Below are 7,592 nucleotides of genomic sequence, written 5' to 3' on the forward strand. Positions count from 1 at the left end.
TGTCAAATCCCAGGACTGACACTGCAAATGACTTAGAAAACAGCAGTCACTCAGGTCAAGGAGAACAAATAACCACGTCTGGAAATTGTCTTGCTGCCACTCATCTCAGTAGGAAATGACACAAAAGTGATGATGAAACAGAGCAGATTGCAAGTTCTCCCTGGGAGGTGGGAAGCCCATGGGAACAGGCTTAGACAACTTCACTAAAAGCAACCAGACAACTTGTTTTTATTATACAGAATAATATATTACCTTGAAATTACCCTGCGTATTCACACTGCCCAGGTGGCTTACTGTAAGACTGAGAAGGCATGGAATTACAACAGGAGAAGAAATCCATCTATAAATAAAGGCATTCACCTTGGATAATTGACAGATTGTGTCACAAAACATCCTTCAGTTTTCTTGACAGCTTGTGGGTTTTCCTCAGCAGACACTGTTGTGGTTTCATGGTTGACTGACTGATCACTCTTCAGCGTTATCACATCGAGTCCTGGCCAAGTTGTGCAGCATTTCCTGTTTACAAAACCAGGAAATCTCTGGAGCAGAAAGGGCAGGTTGCAACAACTCATTTATTGCTGTTGATTTTTTCCCTACCCTTCACTAACTACCTTGAAATGAAAAGGAATGCTGGTGGGAGTGCCCTCCAAATGCATACAGCACAGAAAAGGATATGCTTCACTGCCTTTTGGGCTGGCATTAGGCTGGGCTGTAATTTATCCTCATGGAGCCATGTTTTGCTTTACTCACTGCCTTTACTTCTTGTAAAGGCAAATGTATCTCCTGTATTATTTCTAATCAATGTGGAATTTAAAGCAGTCCATATATGGCAAATATATCTCCTGTATTATTTCTAATCAATGTGGAACTTAAAGCAGTCCATGTATTGCTTGCTTTCCATCTGAATGGTGTCTGCAGCTTTCCCAAAGTTAGGGCACATTCATTAATTTGACTATAAACTATTTTATGACTCTGTACTAAGTGTATCTAAGTGTATGCTCTTCATAAAACAATTCAGAGGCCTGAATACATTTTCTTCCCCCCTGGGCCTTTTGAAGTGCTACCTTGGTTGGGCAGATGGAGGCTATTTAGTCTCTAATGTGCAAGGCTATGGACAGTTTAAATTCAAGCTCAGAGGTTATAGATGGAGCTGGGATGGTTTAAGGAGCTCAGCCTGAGCATCCTGCAGCATTTGATCTCACAGGTTTGGGAGACTCTTGTCCCAGCAGGTGCTGCAATCTGGAGCCTGAGGCAGGGAGACATCACAGCACTTTCAGCTAACATTACTAAACCTGTCATTTAAATGCTGGTTGGGCCTGAGAAATAAAAAGTTAAGTTTTAGCATTAAGAAGAAAGGTAGCAGAAGAGGCGAACCTTGAAAACCAGATAATTTTGCAGCTGGGGAGAGCAAGTTGTCCTTCTCCTCATTCAATTGCTCTGTTAACCAGGGTGCCAAGCATTGGGCTTCTATGGAGATCAGTGCAAACCACCCACTGCAATGAGGCAGGGAAGGTGTTAAATACAGGAGACATTTTCTGTGGGTCCTAACCTAGCAAGTCCTGCTGTTAATTTTGAGGGTGACAAGGAAACATCCTCTCAGTCTGGGGCAGGAGGAAGAATAAATTCTTTGTGTAAGGGCTGAGGCATCACCCACCCCTGCCCATGCTCTGCTCATGGCTGGTCTTTGCCCCTGGACCTTCCATGGGCAGCGGTGACCCCCTCCAGCAGCCTGCTGGCACCCATGGGCTGAGCTCCCAGCTATCCCAGGCTGTCTGCAGAAACTGTTTGGAGAAAGGGCTTTTTTCTCGGCGCCTTAAGGATTTTCAACAAAAGAGCTTGAAAGGGAAAACCGACAAGGGCTGCTTCCAAAGGAGGCTTGGCAGCACTGTCTTCCCAGCCTTGCAGCCCATGTCACCCCACTGGCTTGAGAGGTGGCCTCAGGCAAGGCCGCCACAGCTCTGAGGCGGTGGTGAGCTGGGAATATTTTCCATGTGATTAAAAAAGAAAATAACAGAAAAAGGCCCTAATTCCAGAGAGAGTTATCTTCTCGGGGAGGATTTCATGCAGCCCCTCAGCCTGGGAGCAGCTGGGCTGCAGAGCTGGGGTGTGCAGGGCTGGGAAGCCAGTGTGCGGCAAACACTGATAGCTTGTCACCTGGGATCTTCTCCAGGGGGGGTTTTGGATCTTGTGGATCTGGAACTACTTGGTCTTGGGTGCTTTATTCATAATCAAAAAACCCTTTGTGGCAGTCATCTCCATCCCAGGGTGCCCCAGCCTCTGTCCACACTCCAGGGCTCCCATTGTTTCAAGGAATTTTTGTCCACAGTCCAGTAAATCCCATTATTTCCACAGCTTCCTGGTGAATGCAATGGAGCTTAAACTGGTACCTGAAGAACACCAGGACGGGAGCAACTCCTCTCACCCCTTCCTTCCTCAGACACTGTGGGACATTGCAATGCCTGGGGTTTTTTCTCTGGGAAGAGCAGTTTTCCTTGAGCATCAGCCTGTGCTGCTGCTGGCAGGGGCATCTCTGTGCTGTGCTGACACCCCAAATCCAGCCCACTCTGCTGCCCCTTCCCCGGGGCAGTGCTGGCCTCCTCCCCCAGCTGGCACAGCCCCTGCTCTCCCCGCCAGCCTGTTAGCATTACAATGGGAAAAACCAGGGAAATAACAGCTCTTCTGGTGCCAAACTGGAAGGAAAACCCCGGCAGAGAGCTGGAGGAAAGGAGGCCATAATACCCAAAGGCAATGGGAACTGGGGCATTTCTGAGGATTTGGCCTTGAAACAGAGCACAAGGTCACAGTGGTGAAGCAGGGCTTGGACCTCCAGACCTTCCAGAGAAGTGGTGTCACTTCCTCCACCCCAGGACTGTGAAAGGATGTGTACAGGCTGGGGCTGGGGTTGTCACTTGCTCTTCCTTGGATCTAGGAGCTCTCAGTATGTCCTACCCCACAGCCCTCAGCTGGGGCTTCTCTTGACTGGAGGGAGCAAGGCTGAGCAAACAGAGGCAGCTCTGCTGTGAGCCTACAGCAAATACAGAACCCCTGACAAGAAAACTGCATGCTTTAACACGAGCAGGAGAGCCTGGTTTTAGCTGCTGAAGCAAGCTCTCCTGGCAGAGCTGTCTCCAGCTGATAGATGCTGGCAATCAGCAGTGTTTGTGGAAGGGCAGCACATCCCAGCTCTCCGGGTAACCTTTGTACAGGGAGAGCCAAGATTGCCCTTTCTAGCTCGAGCCAGCCCTTCCTCTCACATAACATGCTAGACAAGCACAAGAAGGTATGTACATCATCCAAGAGACCCCGTGGGAGCAGATGTCTCCTGTTCTTTGGAGGGACCCGCATTCCTGTGGCAGATTGCTGTGAAATCCTCTCTCCTGGCTGTGGCTGCAAGTGCCACAGACCTGTCTCAGTGTTGCTGCCCAGAATGAGATGTGTGATGTGAATTTTCCTTTCAGCATCCCTCCAATGAGAGCTGGCCTGTGAGACATCCCTGTCCCAGGAAGGATACTGAGCCTGGTGGGGCTGGATCCACTTTGGTGGACAGTGTTTGGAGGTGCAGCAGGTAGGCAAGAGATGGAAGGAGGGAAAAGACAGCCAGTCCCATGCCATTTCTAATCTGGGGACAAAAAACAATCCTTGTGGATCTCAGTAAATATAAATGTTTCTCTTTAACTTAAAACCAGAAGTGGTGTTTTCTTTTAAACAGAAGTGGCATTTTCTAAGGTTTTTTTTTTCTTTTTGGTCCTTGATTTGATTCCACCAACAGAATGAAGAGCGGAACATATTTTCCCACCAACACCACCAAAATGTGAGTGAAGGACATGGAGAAAAGAATGAGATTATTTTGAAATTTTCTTGAGACCCTTCTGATTTATTTGCAAAATGTGAAGAGAAATGTGATTTCATATGGATTGAAAACAATATGAAATGCTTTGTTTGGAGTCTTACTGGATCTAAGATAAATTCTTCCATTTTTGTATGGTGAGGAGGAAAGGGGTAAAACACTGAGAAATAAAGAAATCAAAACTAAAATGGAAACTTTCTTTACCATCAGGAACTTCTTTTTAAATAAAATGAAAATGTTTCACAACTCCATTTTCTAAAAGCAGCTAAAGAGAATCTGATCAAATTTTAGTCAGGTTAAAATGAAACTTAAATAACAGTGTTTCAGCAATTTATTAAATGAGATGTCAGCATCCTCTGCTGATGTGTTAAGAGATGATCTATGTAAGAACAGCATTAGGAGGCTCTGAAGCACAGAACCTTTAAGAATGAGCTCCTGCCCCCCAAAATCATCACAAGCAATAAAGTGAAATATCTGGAGTTAAATGAGCTTAACAAAGAGATGATGGATGGATCTAGGGGTTATCTTGACCTGTTCTCAGTTGTTTCATTTTACTGACAAAATTCTAAGCAGGTTTGTGGTAATTTAGAAGGTCAGAAAAGCCTCTTCTCCTTTAAGTTTGGAAGCAAATAATTTTTCTCCATTCTTCTCTTTCTCAGCCTTTACTTAATCTTCACTCTTCTGAGAACTTGCACTATAAGAAATGACATGCAGACTTCCCTGTTAATAGTTGTGGATCTTGAGTATCTGTCCTGATTTTTGATTGATTTTTTCCTGATTTTGACTGATTTTTGTCTATTAAAAAAAAAAAGAGAAGGATGTTCCTGTAGCTGATGGAAATAAGGCCAATGAATGCTGTTTGGGGGAAATGCTCTATATGCTGCATAATTCGAATTACAAGTTAACAATTGTTTGTGGATTTTTATCATATGTAGTCTTTTGTATCATAAAAAATAATCATAATTACATGTGCTTAGAACATCCCAAGGCAATCTCTTTACTCAGCAAATCTACACAAAAGGGCCTTTTTCCAGCTGGGCACTATGTCCAGATTCCCTATGGAAAATGGTTACGAGCTTTTAGCTCCAACTTTGGCTCAGTTTGTATCCCACAGAAAAGCCTGGCTTTGCTTCTGGAGCCCTGGAGAGGCCGAGAGAGGCATTTCACACGAATTTGGAAGTGTGCGCCCTGACTGGGTGATGGATGCCGTGCCTGCAGTGCCGGCAGCTCACTGGTGTGTGGGAAGAAGAGCTTATTGCCAGCCAAAATACAGGTGCACAGTGCTGCTCCTGCAGCCTACGTATCACAGGCGTCCAAGAAACAAAGGAAATACACCGTGGGTTGTGATTAGGCCCAGAGAGCTGATTCTGCTTCCCTTTTTTCTAAAGTTCTTACGTTTTATCGAGTCAGATTATCTCTTTTAAGAGCCATCTCGCTCAGGGTCACTGGGTAGCAGGGCCAGGCCAAGCACAATAAAATAACTGGGCTGCTAATTCAAAGCAGATTGCTCCAGCTCTGCGGGTGCACATGGCAGGACATTGCAGTTCCAAACCCGACACAGGCTCCCAGGCCCAGCCAGAATAAACTGGGTTGCAGTCATACCTCAGAATAAACTTCAGTAAGTTTAATAAATATTATATTTAAATGTGTGCGGCTCTGTGTGTAAACCACTGTGACCAAACTGCAGCAAACTGGAGCTTGTGTTACAAGCACTGTGGAAATATCAGCATTTGGCTTTTTTAATAGCCCACTGTTTGTACTACCGAGCAACAAGAGCTCCAAATAAGAAGCCATAGCAGACCTCACCTCCTCCTGACGCCTACTGTCTAATGGAGACCAGATGCAGAAGGATATCTTGCCTGCAGCGAGTCAAAAAGTTGGGATGCATCCAAACACGGTGGTACCGGGACCTGATAATGCAAGGGACAGCCACTTGCCTCTTTTGTCTGGGTTAATTTAGTCAGTCTGCCATCTCTGACTTGCCTGATGAGATATATTCTGGTTTGGGAAGTGTTTTTTTTGTTTTTCCCTTCCCATTTCTGTAAAATTCTTTTTGACTGGAAGTTCCCCAGTAAATCCCTGTGTTATTTTCATGGTGACATTGATGTTCATGCTCAGGTGTAGTCATTCAATTGAAAATGAACAATAGCAGCTGCTTATATTCAATGGCTGTTCAGGTTAAAGAAGTTATCCCCTTTGATCAGAAGACAAGAGGGGTTTTGGGTGAGGGAGAGCAGTGTGTGAATGCCAGAATACACCATTCTCACGGGGAACCCAGAGGAGGAGAGGCTACATGAAAATATCCATCACTGGGTAAACATGGACTGGAAGTATTTACTCAGAAAACAAGTAATAAAAATGGCTTGCCCTCAAATTGGAGGATGCACTAAGTGGCCTCCTGAGGCAACAGATTATAAAGAGATATTTTAAATGGTGATAGAACATCAAGATTAGCTAGGCTTGTAATAAAATGTTAGTATTTTCTCTGGAGGACAGTATTGGGATTTAAAATTGTTTTAAAACTTAGAGACAGAGACTCTAAAAAAATGTAAGGAAGCTGAAAAAGGAAGGGAGCAAATCAGGAAGGACAAGATACCCCACTTTGGCATAGGTAATTGTCCCAACCTATACAACAAAAATTGATTAGACAGCAAAGTATCTAGGGGTTGCAGTGAGACACAACCTGATCAGAGTCTGAAATGTCACACTATACTATGGAGGTTGTGGAGGTGTATATAAGTATTAAACTTCTGTGAAGGAATGTTTGCATCCTGCTTAGCATCAGCAAAACCTCTGACTGTGCTTCCCTGCATGGAGTGTTGATAGAAAGGGAAAGGCTGTAAACAGTTTTATTCCTGATGTCCATCATGCATAGAGCAAGATGTTATCTATTCATGACCATTTTTCTTTTCTGTTCTCTGTGTGAGCATCGATTTTTTTTTTTTTTTAATCTTATGCATGTTTGGTTAGAAACACAGATTTATTGGATAGGTGTGGCTACAGATGTGTGTAGGCTTCATTTAAAATGATGGACAAAGGCAGCTGTGTGAGACTATGAATGCAAGTCCCAATTAATGAACACACAGACAATTAAGTACACTCATCACTGGAGTGCAGAGTACCAGTTGCACATTCCTAGCAGCAAATGTGAAATTTAACCCACTTTGATTGCAACTTTAGCAATGAGCCAAAAGTATTGACTTTCAGCTCTGCCAATGCACAGCACCCAGGAGGCCAAAGAAACTTGGTACTGATGTGCTGCAGCCTGATGTGCTGATCCACCTCCCCTTTCATGCACACACACCCCCAGTGCAGCCCTGGAGCCTCCCCTCTCTGTGCTCCAGCAGGAGCCCCACTGGCATCAAGGTGGGAGGTGAAGGCATACCACAGGAAAAGAAAATCAGACACATCCTCTGGGTTTTCCTGAAATGTTGTAAGTGCATAAATCCTATTGATTTCCATGATATTTTAGAAAAATGCCACTTCAATCTGTGGACAGAAATGGGGTGTACTTAGGAATGGTTCACAATGGATAATTGAATGCTTTCTTGCACCTACCACAGCATCCCTCTGAGCACTGACATTATCTCACTGAGCTGAGTGGTGGGAGAAGCAAAACACTTAGAAGGAGATAGGGCTATGTTTGAGCAGTGTATGCCTGATAAATTAGCTGTTCATCCAGGCTGCCTTTCATCTCTGTAGGAAGGAAGGGTATTTCAGAGCACTGTGATCTCCCAGCCAGGGA

At 44.6% G+C, this 7,592-nt stretch overlaps 2 long non-coding RNA genes across 2 annotated transcripts; one reads left to right on the forward strand and one right to left on the reverse strand.

Moving 5' to 3' along the window:
* Nucleotides 1-204: 204 nt before the first annotated feature.
* LOC137472925 (uncharacterized) lies at nucleotides 205-1,541 on the reverse strand. The gene is made up of 2 exons (XR_010998486.1): nucleotides 1,375-1,541; nucleotides 205-516 (listed from the first exon to the last, which is right to left on the reverse strand). It is a non-coding gene; the product is annotated as an uncharacterized lncRNA (long non-coding RNA).
* Nucleotides 1,542-1,708: 167 nt separating this feature from the next.
* LOC137472926 (uncharacterized) lies at nucleotides 1,709-6,554 on the forward strand. The gene is made up of 4 exons (XR_010998487.1): nucleotides 1,709-2,383; nucleotides 3,459-3,565; nucleotides 3,770-3,811; nucleotides 5,615-6,554. It is a non-coding gene; the product is annotated as an uncharacterized lncRNA (long non-coding RNA).
* Nucleotides 6,555-7,592: the final 1,038 nt, after the last annotated feature.

Source organism: Anomalospiza imberbis, chromosome 4 (genome assembly GCF_031753505.1).
Source record: "Anomalospiza imberbis isolate Cuckoo-Finch-1a 21T00152 chromosome 4, ASM3175350v1, whole genome shotgun sequence".
Classification (NCBI taxonomy): domain Eukaryota; kingdom Metazoa; phylum Chordata; class Aves; order Passeriformes; family Viduidae; genus Anomalospiza; species Anomalospiza imberbis.